This window comes from Triticum urartu, chromosome 1 (assembly GCF_003073215.2).
Source record: "Triticum urartu cultivar G1812 chromosome 1, Tu2.1, whole genome shotgun sequence".
In the NCBI taxonomy this organism is placed as follows: Eukaryota; Viridiplantae; Streptophyta; class Magnoliopsida; order Poales; family Poaceae; genus Triticum; species Triticum urartu.
This window is the reverse complement of record NC_053022.1, coordinates 448,448,082-448,461,879: the sequence shown is the minus strand read 5'-3', so window position 1 is coordinate 448,461,879 and position 13,798 is coordinate 448,448,082.

Sequence of the window (13,798 nt, the reverse complement as noted above, 5' to 3'; positions counted from 1 at the left end):
TCTGCCGGCACCGGGCGACAAGTCACGCCGGCCTCTTCTTAGGCTAGCAAAGGGGTGCACACCGCGGCCTTCGGCTCCGGTGGACCTCCGCGCCGTCACCCCCAAGACGGCACTCCAAGCCAGGCTGCGTGGCATGCAGGGCGCTACGGCGAGGCGCACGGGGCGGTGGCCCCAGAAGCTTATGTGCCCCGCATGGTGGATCAGGGGTGCGCACTGTAAGAATATCATGGCTCATTCCTCAGGCTAGGCTGGGGCGAAGAGACGCCAGGAGCTGAGCTCTTTCTGGAACCCCAGGAGAGCCTCGACAACCGCACCGGCAGCGGCAACTATCGGGTACCACTCATCCCTTACGAGTAAGCTTATGCTAACCATGGGTCGCAGGAGATATAGGTCGCCGCAGCAGGTGGCTGCCCCAATTCTGCAGCCTCATACCCCTCAGGAGGAGGGCGTAGGGAGCTGCAGGAGAGGGGCCAAGATTCGGGTTCGTCCCCGCGCCGGTCGGAGCAAGGCGTTCTCAGGAGGTAGGCCCCCTACCGGGGAGGTGCCCCAGGGCCTACCCCCGGCAGGGGACCCGTGGTCGTCGGGGGAACCACTGGAGACCGCTCAGCCCCATTGGCGTCGTCCTTGGTTTCCAGTCGCCGTCGATGGCGGCAGAGTGAGGCGCAAGGCGGGGCCCTCGTCTGGCGATATGAAGCAAGGCCGGTACCTGTGAAGAAGGCACAGTGCCTGTGAAGCTCGCCACCCGTGACACTCTCACGTAATAATGAGTGGGGATGTACACGCCCCGGAGTCTCCGGAGAGCCTCCCTTGGGCCTCAGGGGCTCCCGCCCACGCCCAGTGGCAGCACTTAGCTCCGCGCTGGTGAGAAGACGTCGAAGACTAGACTAGGTGCCGGACACGGCCTTTTGCTTTTGCCTTTCCTTGTTGACAAAGTTCTTTGATTTGGATTTAAGTTGGATTTGAGCTCGATGCTTGCGTTTGGGGGAAGGGGTGTTTAGTCTCGTTCGAGCAATCTCTCGCATTCTGGTTTCGGCTTTGCGTCCAAAGTTAGCATTGGCTGCCCCCCTCGCGAGCCGGGCTGGGCCAGGCACGTTTACAACCAGGACCGCTGCTACCGCACCCTTTCCGAAGGTTTTCATCATGGTATCTACAAGTTAATCAGAAGACACCCGAGGTGCGGCAGCCCCCGTAGGCCCGCTCGGGACACGTCGGGGTCAGAAGGTACACAAGTCAGCTGACCCATCACCGGGCCAGCGGCTAAGTTCACGCGCAACGTTATACTTACCAGTGTACTAATTGCAAACCTTTACACGATGGGCTTCCCCTCCCAAAATGCTCTTGCACTCTTCAGGGCCAAGCCCGAACCTTCTTCGTGCAGGTTAAACAGTGGTGACATGCAGTCAGTCAGACATATCACTCACCGCGTCTTCTTGGGCATCCTCGGAGGCATCACTGGTGTCGTTGACATTGCCGCCGCTGCCGCCAGCATCTCCATCAGCGCCAGGCTCGCCCACAACATCGCCTTCATTGGCGGCCACGACCACGCCATCATCATCAGACGCAAAGGCCCTGACGAGGGCGTCCACATTGTCCTCCACCCATCGCGCCAGGTCGCCCCGGACGGCTATGGGCACGGGTGCGATGGCAGCGTCGAAGTCGAAGTGGGGGTCCCTGCCCAGTAGATAGCTGAAGACGCGGGAGAATGCACGCCTGAGCAAGGCTCGGCTCCGCTCTTCGACAAGCCAACGGGACCTTTCGGAGCGGTTCTCCAGAAGCGTCACCACATCGGTGAAAAACTGGAGGTTGCCGGCGTAGTTGACCTCGTGCGGCTCCTTAGCGACAGCCTCGCAGATGTTGCCCAAAGCTGTGTTGGCCCTTTCTCTGAGCGTTTGAAGCATGGGGGCATGCTCACGCTCCAGAACCCACCGCCGACGGATCTCGTCCTCATTCCGCTGCGCGACGGCCTCGGCGTTATCAACCCTCTGTTGGAGAAGAAGCTGCTTGGCCCGGGAAGAGGACAGCTCCGCCTATGCCGCGCTAAGGGCGGCTGCGGAGGAGTCCGCACGCCGCGTCGCTTCGGCCAGTTTGGCCCTAAGGGCTGCGGTCCTGCCCTCAGCCTCGGCCCTAATCAGCCCGAACCTCGTCTCATATTCACGCTCGAAGGACGAGCGAGCCTCCGCCACACGGCGATCGACTTCTTCCTGAGCCCGGGCTTCGCGCGCGGCAACGTCATCCTCCGGCCGAGCCACCAGGCGCTCCCTTTTCTCCAATCGCTCAAGGTCAAGATTGCACTCGGCGGCATCCAGCATCAGCGCCTCCTCGCGCTTCAGAAGCTCCGTCCGGTCAACAGAGGGCCCCCCATCGACTCAAGGGCCGCCTGGCGCAATTCCACTTGCTGCTCCAGGGAGTTGCTCCAGGCTTGGAGCTCCCATGCGTGCTCCTCCGCATCCTTGCGCCGTTGGTGTTCCTCCCGAGCCTCCTCAACGGCCTGGGAGCAGGCCTCCCACGAAGCTACCATCGATGCTTCAGCCTTCGCGTTGTCGAGATCACGTTGGTGAAGTTTGCGCCTCTCCTCAGCAAGGCGCAAACCTTCGGCCTCGAGGCGCGCATACTTGTCAGCAAGCTCTGCCCTGATCCGGCTCACCGCATTCGCCGCCCTCTGGAGGAACTCTTCGCGAAGGGCGCGTCGCTCCCGGACGCGCCTGAGCATGTCATCTGCATCACCCTCTTCCACCGGAGCATGCGGAGGGCCCCGAGGCGGCAAGCCCCCTCCCGGCGCGGAGCTGGGGCTGGCGCCCTAGCCATCGCTGAACGGTCCTCTCTGGGAATCCGGCCTGGCATCGATCCACCCACGGAGGAGGAGCCAAAGACAGAATTCAGCCATTCACCATATATGATCAGAGGAGGAACGCGGGGCAATCCGGATGTGCCCCAGGAGGACTCATGAAGAAAGGACAGCAGGCGCGCAGGCTCGAAGTGCCCTATGGAATGGACCGCTCCACCAACCGGTCTGGCAGCAGGGGTGTCGCTCGAACTCGGCGAGCCCAAGGCCAGCAGAGAAGGCGAAGCTTGGGGGGTGGCTCCCGGGCTGACTCGGCGAGTCTCGCAGGGCAGGACCTGAAAGGGCCACAATCAGTCGCAGGGATAGCAAAGTAAATGAGCAAAGAAAGAAGAAGACTTACTCGTCCATGGCAAAGTACTTCCTGCACTTCAACAAGCGGCAAGGGCGGTCGTCACCACCCAAGGCCTCCTTTCTCTTGCGGAGGGCCACGAAGTCTATGCGGAACCGACCTAAGCGCTCGGCGCAGGGGTCGGCCTCTAGTGCGGAAGAAGCGTCAAGATAATCAACGCTGGAGGAGTCGGCCTGGGGAGCGCCATCAGGCATCGCCTCACAAGGAACGGTTGGGGCCTTGGGACCCCAGGCCTCAGGAACCATAGGCCGCGACTCCGCACCGGCCGCCGCTAAAGGGCGGGCCTCAGGAGACGCCGCCTTCAAGGCTTCTCGCGGCGTCGGCACCTCAACATCGGTCGCCTCAACTCCCGCCGGTTCTCGTCTCCCCGCCCTGTCGCCCGAAGGAAGGACCGCTGTGGGCGGCAGGGGAAGCAACCATGGCGGCTGGGTTCTCACGGGGCCCCATGAAGCCAGCCGGGTGCAGTCCCCACTCGTCGAAGCTGGGCATCTGCCTCACAAAATCGGCCCTGCCGGAGCAAAGATACAAGAGGACACCATTGCTTCAAAGGCTGCCTGGGGAAGGATCGCCAGTCAAGACCCTGAGCACCGTCCGCAGCACTTCCGGCACCAAGTCCTCCTCCTGAAGCCGCATGCGGTCTCTATGCCCCGCAAAGTCCCACATCCGGCGAGAGTGGTGTTGGAGAGGAGCAATGCGACATTGGAGGAACTCCTTCACCACCTTGGGCACTAACACATTGAGCGCCCTCAAACTCCGAAAGCGGCGCCGGACGAAGGCGAGCCGGGGGCTCGCGAGAACCTCATGATCCCAGCCTGGGTTGGGAATAGCAGGCGAGGTCGGATGCGAGAGCAAAGGGTTGGGCACTCCGACATCCACATACAGCCACCGCTCTCTGAACCTGGCCTCAGGAGAAGGAAGGCCGAAGTCGATCCCTAAAGCGGCCGTCTCTGGCACGGCGAAGAAGCTCACACACCCTGAGCACTGAGTGGGGTCGCTCAGGCGCAAGGAAAAGAAGTGGCGCAGCAGGGCAACGGAAGTAGGAATGCCTGTCATCACCTCACAAACAAAAGCAAAGATAGCCAGAAGAGTAATGGACTCCGGCCCAAGGTGCATCATGCAGATCTGATAATGGGAGAGCACCGCATTGAAGAAGGCGGAAAAGGGGGAACCAAACCCGCCCATAGGGCATCGACGAAGAATCGGACCTCCGTGATGATCCTATCAAGGGAGGCATGGGACGCAGGCCAGACTGTGGTCCTGCCGCACTCATTGAAGATCGTGGCAACGGTGGAGCAGACCTTGTTCAAAGCTTTTGGATTGAGTATGATCGACCGAGCAACGGCGGGGGCCGCCGCCGGAGGTGTGTGGGGCGAAGGCGCGGGCTTCTTTCCCCTTCCTCTCTTCGTCGGCCCCATGGCGGTGAAGAGAGGGAAGAACTCGAGCTGGGTTGGCGGCGGAGGTTGGAGCTCGAATAGGAAGGAAAGGTAGGAGGCGGGCGAGCAGCGGAAAGGAGGAACAACTGTGTGCAACTGCGGGTACGCTTCGCCGGGCGCACAGCAAGGCGTCGTGGGGAAGTTCAGACGCCCACGTCGAATCAATCGCCACGCGGCGGCTGAGGCCGCAGGCTTTTTGGGCCCGCGGCAGTTAGCGCTTGCCCCTTCGCTTCCCTGCTAGGACAAGCCCGGGCGCGCCTTGGGCCCAGGGGCTACTGTCGGCATTCTGGGAACGTGGCACCCCAGACTTGCCTGCCTGCGGCCTGCGGCGTGGCTCAAGTGGGGGCCCAGCGCGGCCCATCTTCATCAACTCAAGCTCAAGACCCTCGTGAGGGGCCAAGCCTTGCGGGGCGGACGACATAAAGCTTCCTCAGAGGCAGCCTCATCAGGCAGGCTCACGATGAGGGGGAGAGATCAATGCAGGGATACCTCGTGAGGAGCCCGTGACGCAAGCCATGACGATCGAGACCAAGCGGGCGCCAGGTGGGCGCCGGCCTGCGCAGTGTCCTTGTTTCCCCTTTGGTGCAAAGGGGGCAAGCAGAGGCCAAGGCATCAGGAAAAGGTTGCCATTTCGGTGCAACGAGACCAAGACCAGCAGAGCGGCAGGACGGAGGTCACCGTTGAGCCCAAGACGGCGTCATCACCAGTACTTTTGGCAGCCGAAGAACACCTTTGGTCAGGATAACTTGTACTAGATGTTGCCTTTCAAAATGGCCAATTTTTGGCGCCCTTCCTGCTCATTATTTGGGGAGAGTCCCAGGGCCCCTATAAAGAGAGCTAGCCACCACAGAGAGGAGGAGGACAGAGACATCTAGAGATCTGATAGAGCCCTAGCAGAGAGAGAGAGATGACTGAACTCATCCAAGCAGTTCATCGCACCAGCTCAAGAACACCTCTCGCGAGGCTGTTCTTCCCTTGTACTGTTCATCATCAGCCCCTGAGGCAATCCACCACACCACACACTGGAGTAGGGTATTACACCACAACGGTGGCCCGAACCAGTATAAACCTCGTGTCCCTTGTGTTGTTTGTTGTTTCCAGCTTAGATCACGCGAGGAGATTGGACGTAGATCGGTAGGGGAGAGATCTCCGCGCGCACCCCTGTGTTCGAACCTCAAGGATCTACCGGAACCCGAAATCCGACAATATCATATTTCTTCTTGATAGTAGGAAGAGGAAATTCAAAACCTCCAAATATAATTGATGGAATTTTTCCCATAGAGTTGATACTATGAACTTGAGGTTGTTTCCTCGGAAAGTGTACCGTATGCTCATTACCATTAACATGAAAAGTGACATTGCCTTTAGTGCAATCAATAACAGCCCCTGCAGTATTCAAAAAGGGTCTTCCAAGAATAATAGACATACATCGTCCTCGGGAATATCAAGAATAACAAAGTCCGTTAAAATAGTAATGTTTGCAACTACAACAGGTTTATCCTCACAAATACCGACTGGTATAGCAGTGGATTTATCAGCCATTTGCAAAGATATTTCTGTCAGTGTCAACTTATTCAAATCAAGTCTACAATATGAAGAGAGAGGCATAACACTAACACCGGCTCCAAGATCACATAAAGTAGTTTTAACATAGTTTCTTTTAATGGAGCATGGTATAGTGGGTACTCCTGGATCTCCAAGTTTCTTTGGTATTCCACCCTTAAAAGTATAATTAGCAAGCATGGTGGAAAGCTCAGCTTCTGGTATCTTTCTCTTATTTGTAACAATTTCTTTCATATACTTAGCATAAGGATTCATTTTAAGCATATCAGTTAATCGCATATGCAAAAAGATAGGTCTAATCATTTCAGCAAAGCGCTCAAAATCCTCATCATCCTTTTTCTTGGATGGTTTGGGAGGAAAAGGCATGGGTTTCTGAACCCATGGTTCTCTTTCTTTACCATGTTTCCTAGAAACAAAGTCTTTCTTATCATAACATTGATTCTTTGATTGTGGGTTATCAAGATCAACAGCAAGTTCAATTTCTATATCATTATCATTACTAGGTTGAGCATCATCATGAACATTATCATTAACATTATCACTAGTTTCAGGTTCATTACCAGATTGTGTTTCAGCATCAGAAATAGAAATATCATTTGGATTCTCGGGTGGTTGAGCAATAGGTTCACTAGAAGCATGCAAAGTCCTATCATTTTTCTTTTTCTTCCTTTTAGAAGGACTAGGTGCATCTATATTATTTCTCTGAGAATCTTGCTCAATTCTCTTAGGATGGCCGTCAGGATACAGAGGTTCCTGAATCATTCTACCAGTTCTAGTAGCCACTCTAACAGCATAATCATTATTCTTACTATTCAATTCATTGAGCAAATCATTTTCAGCTTTAAGTACTTGTTCTACTTGAGTGGTAACCACAGAAGCATGTTTACTAATAAGTTTAAGTTCACCTTTGACATTAGCCATATAATCACCCAAGTGTTCAAGCATATTTGAATTGTATTTCAATTGTCTACCAGAATAAGCATTGAAGTCTTCTTACTTAACCATAAATTTATCAAACTCATCCAAGCATGGGCTAGCAAACTTAGTAAATGGGATTTCAGCTTTATCATATCTATAGAGAGAATTTACCTTTACTACCTGTGTCGGGTTATCAAGACCATGAGTTTCTTCAATAGGTGAAGGATTAAGATCATATGTTTCTTCAACAGGCGGTAAATTAAGACCATGTATTTCTTCAATAGGAGGTAAATTCTTAACATCTTCAGCTTTAATACCTTTTTCTTTCATAGATTTCTTTGCCTCTTGCATATCTTCAGGACTGACAAATAGAACACCTCTCTTCTTCGGAGTTGGTTTAGGAATAGGCTCAGGAAGTGCCCAATTATTTTCATTTGTCAACATATTATTCAATAGAATTTCAGCTTCATCCGGTGTTCTTTCCCTGAAAACAGAACCAGCACAACTATCCATGTAATCTCTGGAAGCATCGGTTAGTCCATTATTAAAGATATCAAGTATTTCATTTTTCTTAAGAGGATGATCAGGAAAAGCATTAAGTAACTTGAGAAGCCTCCCCCGAGCTTGTGGGAGACTCTCTTCTTCAATTTGCACAAAATTATATATATCCCTCAAAGCAGCTTGTTTCTTATGAGGAGGGAAATATTTAGTAGAGAAGTAATAAATCATATCCTGGGGACTACACACACAACCAGGACCAAGTGGCACAGTAGTATCAAGCATAGAAGTGGTTTCGTCATAAGTATCACGCATAGCAGAAGTGGCATCATCAATAACATGCGACATATCAGAACGAATAGCAGAAGCAAGTTTAGGTGTCGCAAGCTTACTCAAAACAGAAGGTGAATCAAGTGCAGAGCTAGATGGCAGTTCCTTACCTCCCCTCGTAGTTGAGGGATAAATCTTGGTTTTTGGATCTCTCAAGTTCTTCATAATGATAAGCAGATATAAATCCCAAGTGACTCAAAAATAGAGCTATGCTCCCCAGCAACGGCGCCAGAAAATAGTCTTGATAACCCACAAGTATAGTGGATCGCAACAGTTTTCGAGGGTAGAGTATTCAACCCAAATTTGTTGATTCGACACAAGGGGAGCCAAAGAATATTCTCAAGTATTAGCAGCTGAGTTGTCAGTTCAACCACACCTGGAAACTTAATATATGCAACAAAGTATTTAGTAGCAAATTAATATGATAGTAGTGGTAACGGTAGCAAAAGGTAATGATAGCAAAAGTAATGTTGTTGGTATTTAGTAGTGATGATAGCAATAGCAACGGAAAAGTAAATAAGCGAAGAACAATATATGGAAAGCTCGTAGGCAATGGATCGGTGATAGAGAATTATGCCTGATGCGGTTCATCATGTAACAGTCATAACCTAGGGTGACACAGAACTAGCTCCAATTCATCAATGTAATGTAGGCATGTATTCCGAATATAGTCATACGTGCTTATGGAAAAGAACCTGCATGACATCTTTTGTCCTACCCTCCCGTGGCAGCGGGGTCCTAATGGAAACTAAGGGATATTAAGGCCTCCTTTTAATAGAGTACCAGACCAAAGCATTAACACATAGTGAATACATGAACTCCTCAAACTACGGTAATCATCGGTAAGTATCCTGATTATTGTCACTTCGGGGTTAACGGATCATAACACATAATAGGTTACTATAGACTTGCAAGATAGGATCAAGAACTCTCATATATTGATGAAAACATAATAGGTTCAGATCAGAAATCATGGCTGTCGGTGTCAAAACCGGCGGATCTCGGGTAGGGGGTCCTGAACTGTGCGTCTAAGGCGGATGGTAACAGGAAGCAGGGGACACGATGTTTACCCAGGTTCGGGCCCTCTTGATGGAGGTAATACCCTACGTCCTGCTTGATTGTTCTTGATGATATGAGTATTACAAGAGTTGATCTACCACGAGATCGTAGAGGCTAAACCCTAGAAGCTAGCCCATGGTATGATTGTATGTTGTCCTACGGACTAAACCCTATATAGACACCGGAGGGGGCTAGGGTTACACAAGGTTGGCTACAAGGGAGGAGTTTTACATATCTGTATTGCCTAGCTTGCCTTCCACGCCAAGGAGAATCCCATCCGGACATGGGACGAAGTCTTCAATCTTGTATCTTCATAATCCAACAGTCCGGCCAAAGGATATAGCCCGGCTGTCCAGAGACCCCTAATCCAGGACTCCCTCAGTAGCCCCCGAACCAGGCTTTAATGACAATGAGTCCGGCACATAGATTGTTTTCGGCATTGCAAGGCGGGTTCTTCTCTAAATTCTGAATATCTGCTAAGTAGTGTCCGGCTCCCCATAAAGGTTGCACTTCTTGGCATCTGCGCCTAATAAGGGCTATCTTTCACGTGTCGAGCGAATGTGAGGAGCCAGGGCATTTTTACATTCGCCCCCTAGCCATGTAAATACATCGTCTATTAAAGGGATGGGGATTCTTAGATCCAATCCACACCATCCTCCCACGGCGAGAATCCTTCGAAGCGCGCTCGAAAAAATCCATTCCATCATGGCCGACCATCGCAACTCCTCCTCCTGCTCCCGTAGCCCTAAGCCCGGTGATTGGGAGAAGTGTTCCGTCCCGCACAACCAATTAGTAGAGTTGCAAACCTAGGGATTTCTCCCTCCAGCATATATGGTCCCCGTCCGAGCCAGGCTCGCCACCTATAATGGTGGGGAGCAAGCGGAGAGCTTCCCCAATCCCTCTAAGGGGGAGCGGGTATGCCTTGTCCCTTACTTACTAAGGGGACTTGGATTTCCAATCCATCCGTTCCTCCACGGGCTCCTGGAGTTTTATGGCCTCCAGTTGCATAATTTCACCCCTGCTTCCATATTACACATCGCTGGTTATGTTGCCCTTTGTGAGCTGTTTCTTGGCTGTGAGGCTCATTTCGAGCTGTGGAAGAGGCTATTCTGCCTCGTGCCCCGTACACAGGGGTCACTTTATCAAGTGGGCGGAGCCGAAATATGGCGCATTGCTGAGACCGGATACCTGTCTGGTACCCCAAAGAAGACATCCGAAGACTGGCCTTCGGAGTGGTTTTACATGGAGGACGTCCCCCTTCCAGACCCTGTTCGGAGGGGTCTTCCTGAGTTCAACAATGCTCTTTTGACGAAACGTCGAACTTGGCGCCCACGGAGCCCCCGGGAGGAAGACAATGGAGAAGTCCTTTACCTGATGGACCGGATTAAAGTGCTGGCTCAACCAGAATTGACAATAATCGAGGTTATGTCAATATGCATAATGCGGGGGGTGCAGCCGCTTCAATATCGAGGGCACCCCCTATGGTGTTTTAACGGGGAATATGATGCCACCCGCTACGGGCATAAGGGACCGGACTCCGCTGCTGCTTTAGCAAAAATTCTATCCGAGTTGTTCAAGGGAGAGGAAGAGGAGTTCATCCGTATTAAGCCACGGGATGGATTCTCCACGTACAACCCTCCAAGCTGGGTGAGCTGTCACTCTTTACTCCCAACCTTCCCGCATTCTTCGTCGTAAATACTCACCTTCTCGTTTCATGGCAGGAACTGCGAAAAGATGTAAGGGAGGTCAACAACCCACCTCCACAACCGAAGGACCATGACCGGGCCCTCGATCCCGGACTCGAAGAGGATCCATACATATTTGTGGAGCTGATAGATAGGAAATTCTATCAATTGAGCTGCGATGACGCCATGGTGGCCATAACGGCCGACTATCCTGGACTACTCCCTGCATCGCATGTAAGAAAAAACCGGAGTCCCAACGTCCAAAAAGGATCCCCTTTTACGCACTTCACCTACCGTACACATATGGTGTTTTACAGGGAAGGCCTTCGGGACGCCATGCCGAACCCGCAGCGAATCGCCAACAAGGGGCACCGAAGCCGGGTAGGCCAAAAAGGAAGGCGGTCAGGACGGAGACGCCGACGCAGAGGTACAACACAAAACCTCACTCCGTGGTTGTTGTCTTTCTTAAAATATAATGACGTCCATGTTTCCTAGTAGAAAAAATGCTCGCCGGACTATATCCGGAGAGGCTGCCGATCACGCCTCCACCAGTCGGGCTCCAGGGCCAGACATAGAGGCGGAAGCTAACACAGGGCGGACGCCGGATGCTCCTCCTACAGAGGATGCGGACAGAGTATCCGCTACAAATTCCGAAGTGGAGAGCGCCATGAATCACAGGCGTCGCCGGGCCGTACTCCGTGACGCTTGTTTCTCCCAAGAGGCATTTGATGCCTTCAACTCAGGAGACGCGTACATCCGTGCTGCTCAAAATGGTCTAGCCAGAGGCACAGACCAGTATGTAAGGGATATACGGGTAAGAAAATCTGACGATTATATGTATCAGTAGCCCCTGAGACTTGAAACAGTTGACGCAACTGATTTAAGGATCATTATTTGTGCAGGTTCTTACAGAGAAGAATTCCCGACTATCTCAAGAGTTGGAAGAGTGCAAGGCCCAGCTAGGGGCTGCTGTTGCCGCGTTGAAGGAGTCCGAGAAGGGCCCCATCTGGTAACACTTGTTCCCATTGCAAAGAATATAGGTACCACGTAGTATACGGCATGCATGCAAATCTAACAATAGATGTTGAAGATGACCCCGGAGTGAATCCGGAGGCCGTGGCGGTGAATGCGGCACGTGTTGATCGACAGCTAAATGCTGGCGAGCATGTTCTTACGCGAGTCAGGCAGGAGAAAAATAATCTCCAAAACGCCAATATCCGGCTGGGCGTGGAACTAAAAGATGTCCGAGCCCAGCTTGCGGACTCCGTGAAGGAGAATAAGCGGCTTCGGCGCGGCATTTTTAGCAAGTGCTTGAACGAACTTTTTAAAGGAGTTCGGCGAAGAAGCCGGCTAACAGAGTTATGTCTGTAGGTATGCTGACGGGTCGTCCCACGGAGGAGATGCCTGGGTCTTCGGGTGATCTTCTACCAGAGCTCTCACAACTACACGAGCAAGTTCGGCAGGTGATGCAGGGTATTGCCCAAGCCTTGTGGCCATCCGCATCCTCGCCAGGAGGCATGGGGGAGCTTATAGGGAAGCTCAAGGGAGCGCGGCGGCGCTTCCGATTATGGAAGATATCAGCCTGCCGACAAGGTGCAAGGGAAGCCTGGGCTATGGTGAAGACGTGATATACCAAAGCTGACCCAAACCACATGGCCGAGGTCGGACCTGTGGGGCCTGATGGGAAAGAGATCCCCGTCAGTTTAGTGTATGACCAAGTAGAATTAGCCGCAAAGTATTCCCAACAGGATTGTAAGCTAGACAGCCTGTTGGATGGTATAGAAGAAGAATTTAATCAGCCTTAGTGACAGTGTACTTCAAGTGACATATGTGATGTCCAGCTGGATTGTAAATCATTTGTCATGGCCAACCTTTTCGCTTTGACCTCTGGACCCGATAGTCTGGAGTGTATCTGAATACCCTCTCGGTTATCTAAAAACCGGGGTATGCATGGAAACCAGGCGCAGGGGTCATAAGTGCTTGAACAGACAAGTACCCAACTAGCTATATTGTATTACATGGGTAGTAAGAAACATCTTTGAAAGTGCAACTATCCCTAGGTGGTTTTGGTAATTCCTAACAACATATAGCTCATTGAGCTAATGCTATTCCAAGATTAATATTTCAGGAAAAGCTCAATGAATGGCATGGCATGGATGAGGAAAGTGGACCCCCTCAAATACTAAGGACAAAAAGATTGGCTCAAGCCCAAAGCTCAAGACTCTACATTTTATATTTTAGTGATCCAAGATCACATTGAGTCTATAGGAATAGCCAATACTATCAAGGAGGGATGAGGTGTTGCTTGATGAGGTTTTTGCTTCATAGTGCTTAGTGATATGCTCCAAAACCCTCAACTACCTTCCCACATCCACATATGACCTAAACCAAAAGTCAAACGTGGCACCATCGATTCTTTCTATCCGGCGCCACCGAGTTTCAAATGTCATAGCCACTGCCACAAACCCTAGAAATTCGGTTTCACCGATAGGGATCTCGGTCTCACCGAGATGGGATTGTAATCTCTTTGCGTATGTCCATTACCAAAATCGGTCCTACCGAGATGAGCGATCGGTCCCACCGAGATTGCAATGTAAACTCTCTGTTTCCCTTTTGTAACATTTCGGTCCCACCGAAATGAGCATCGGTCCCACCGAGTTTACCTGACCAACTCTCTGTTAGCTTATTACCAAAATCGGTCCCACCGAGTTTGTGTAATCGGTCACACCGAGATTACGTTATGCCCTAACCCTAACCATATCGGTCCTACCGAGTTGCATCTCAGTCCCACCGAAAATCCTAACGGTCACTAGGTTTGCTAAATCGGTCCGACCGAGTTTCTCAATTCGGTCTCACCGAGATTGGTAAATTGTGTGTAACGGTTAGTTTTTGTGTGGAGGCTATATATACCCCTCCACCCACTCTTCATTCATGGAGAGAGCCATCAGAACATACCTACACTTCCAATACACATTTTCTGAGAGAGAACCACCTACTCATGTGTTGAGGCCAAGATATTCCATTCCCACCATATGAATCTTGATCTCTAGCCTTCCCCAAGTTGCTTTCCACTCAAATCTTCTTTCCACCAAATCCAAATCCTGTGAGAGAGAGTTGAGTG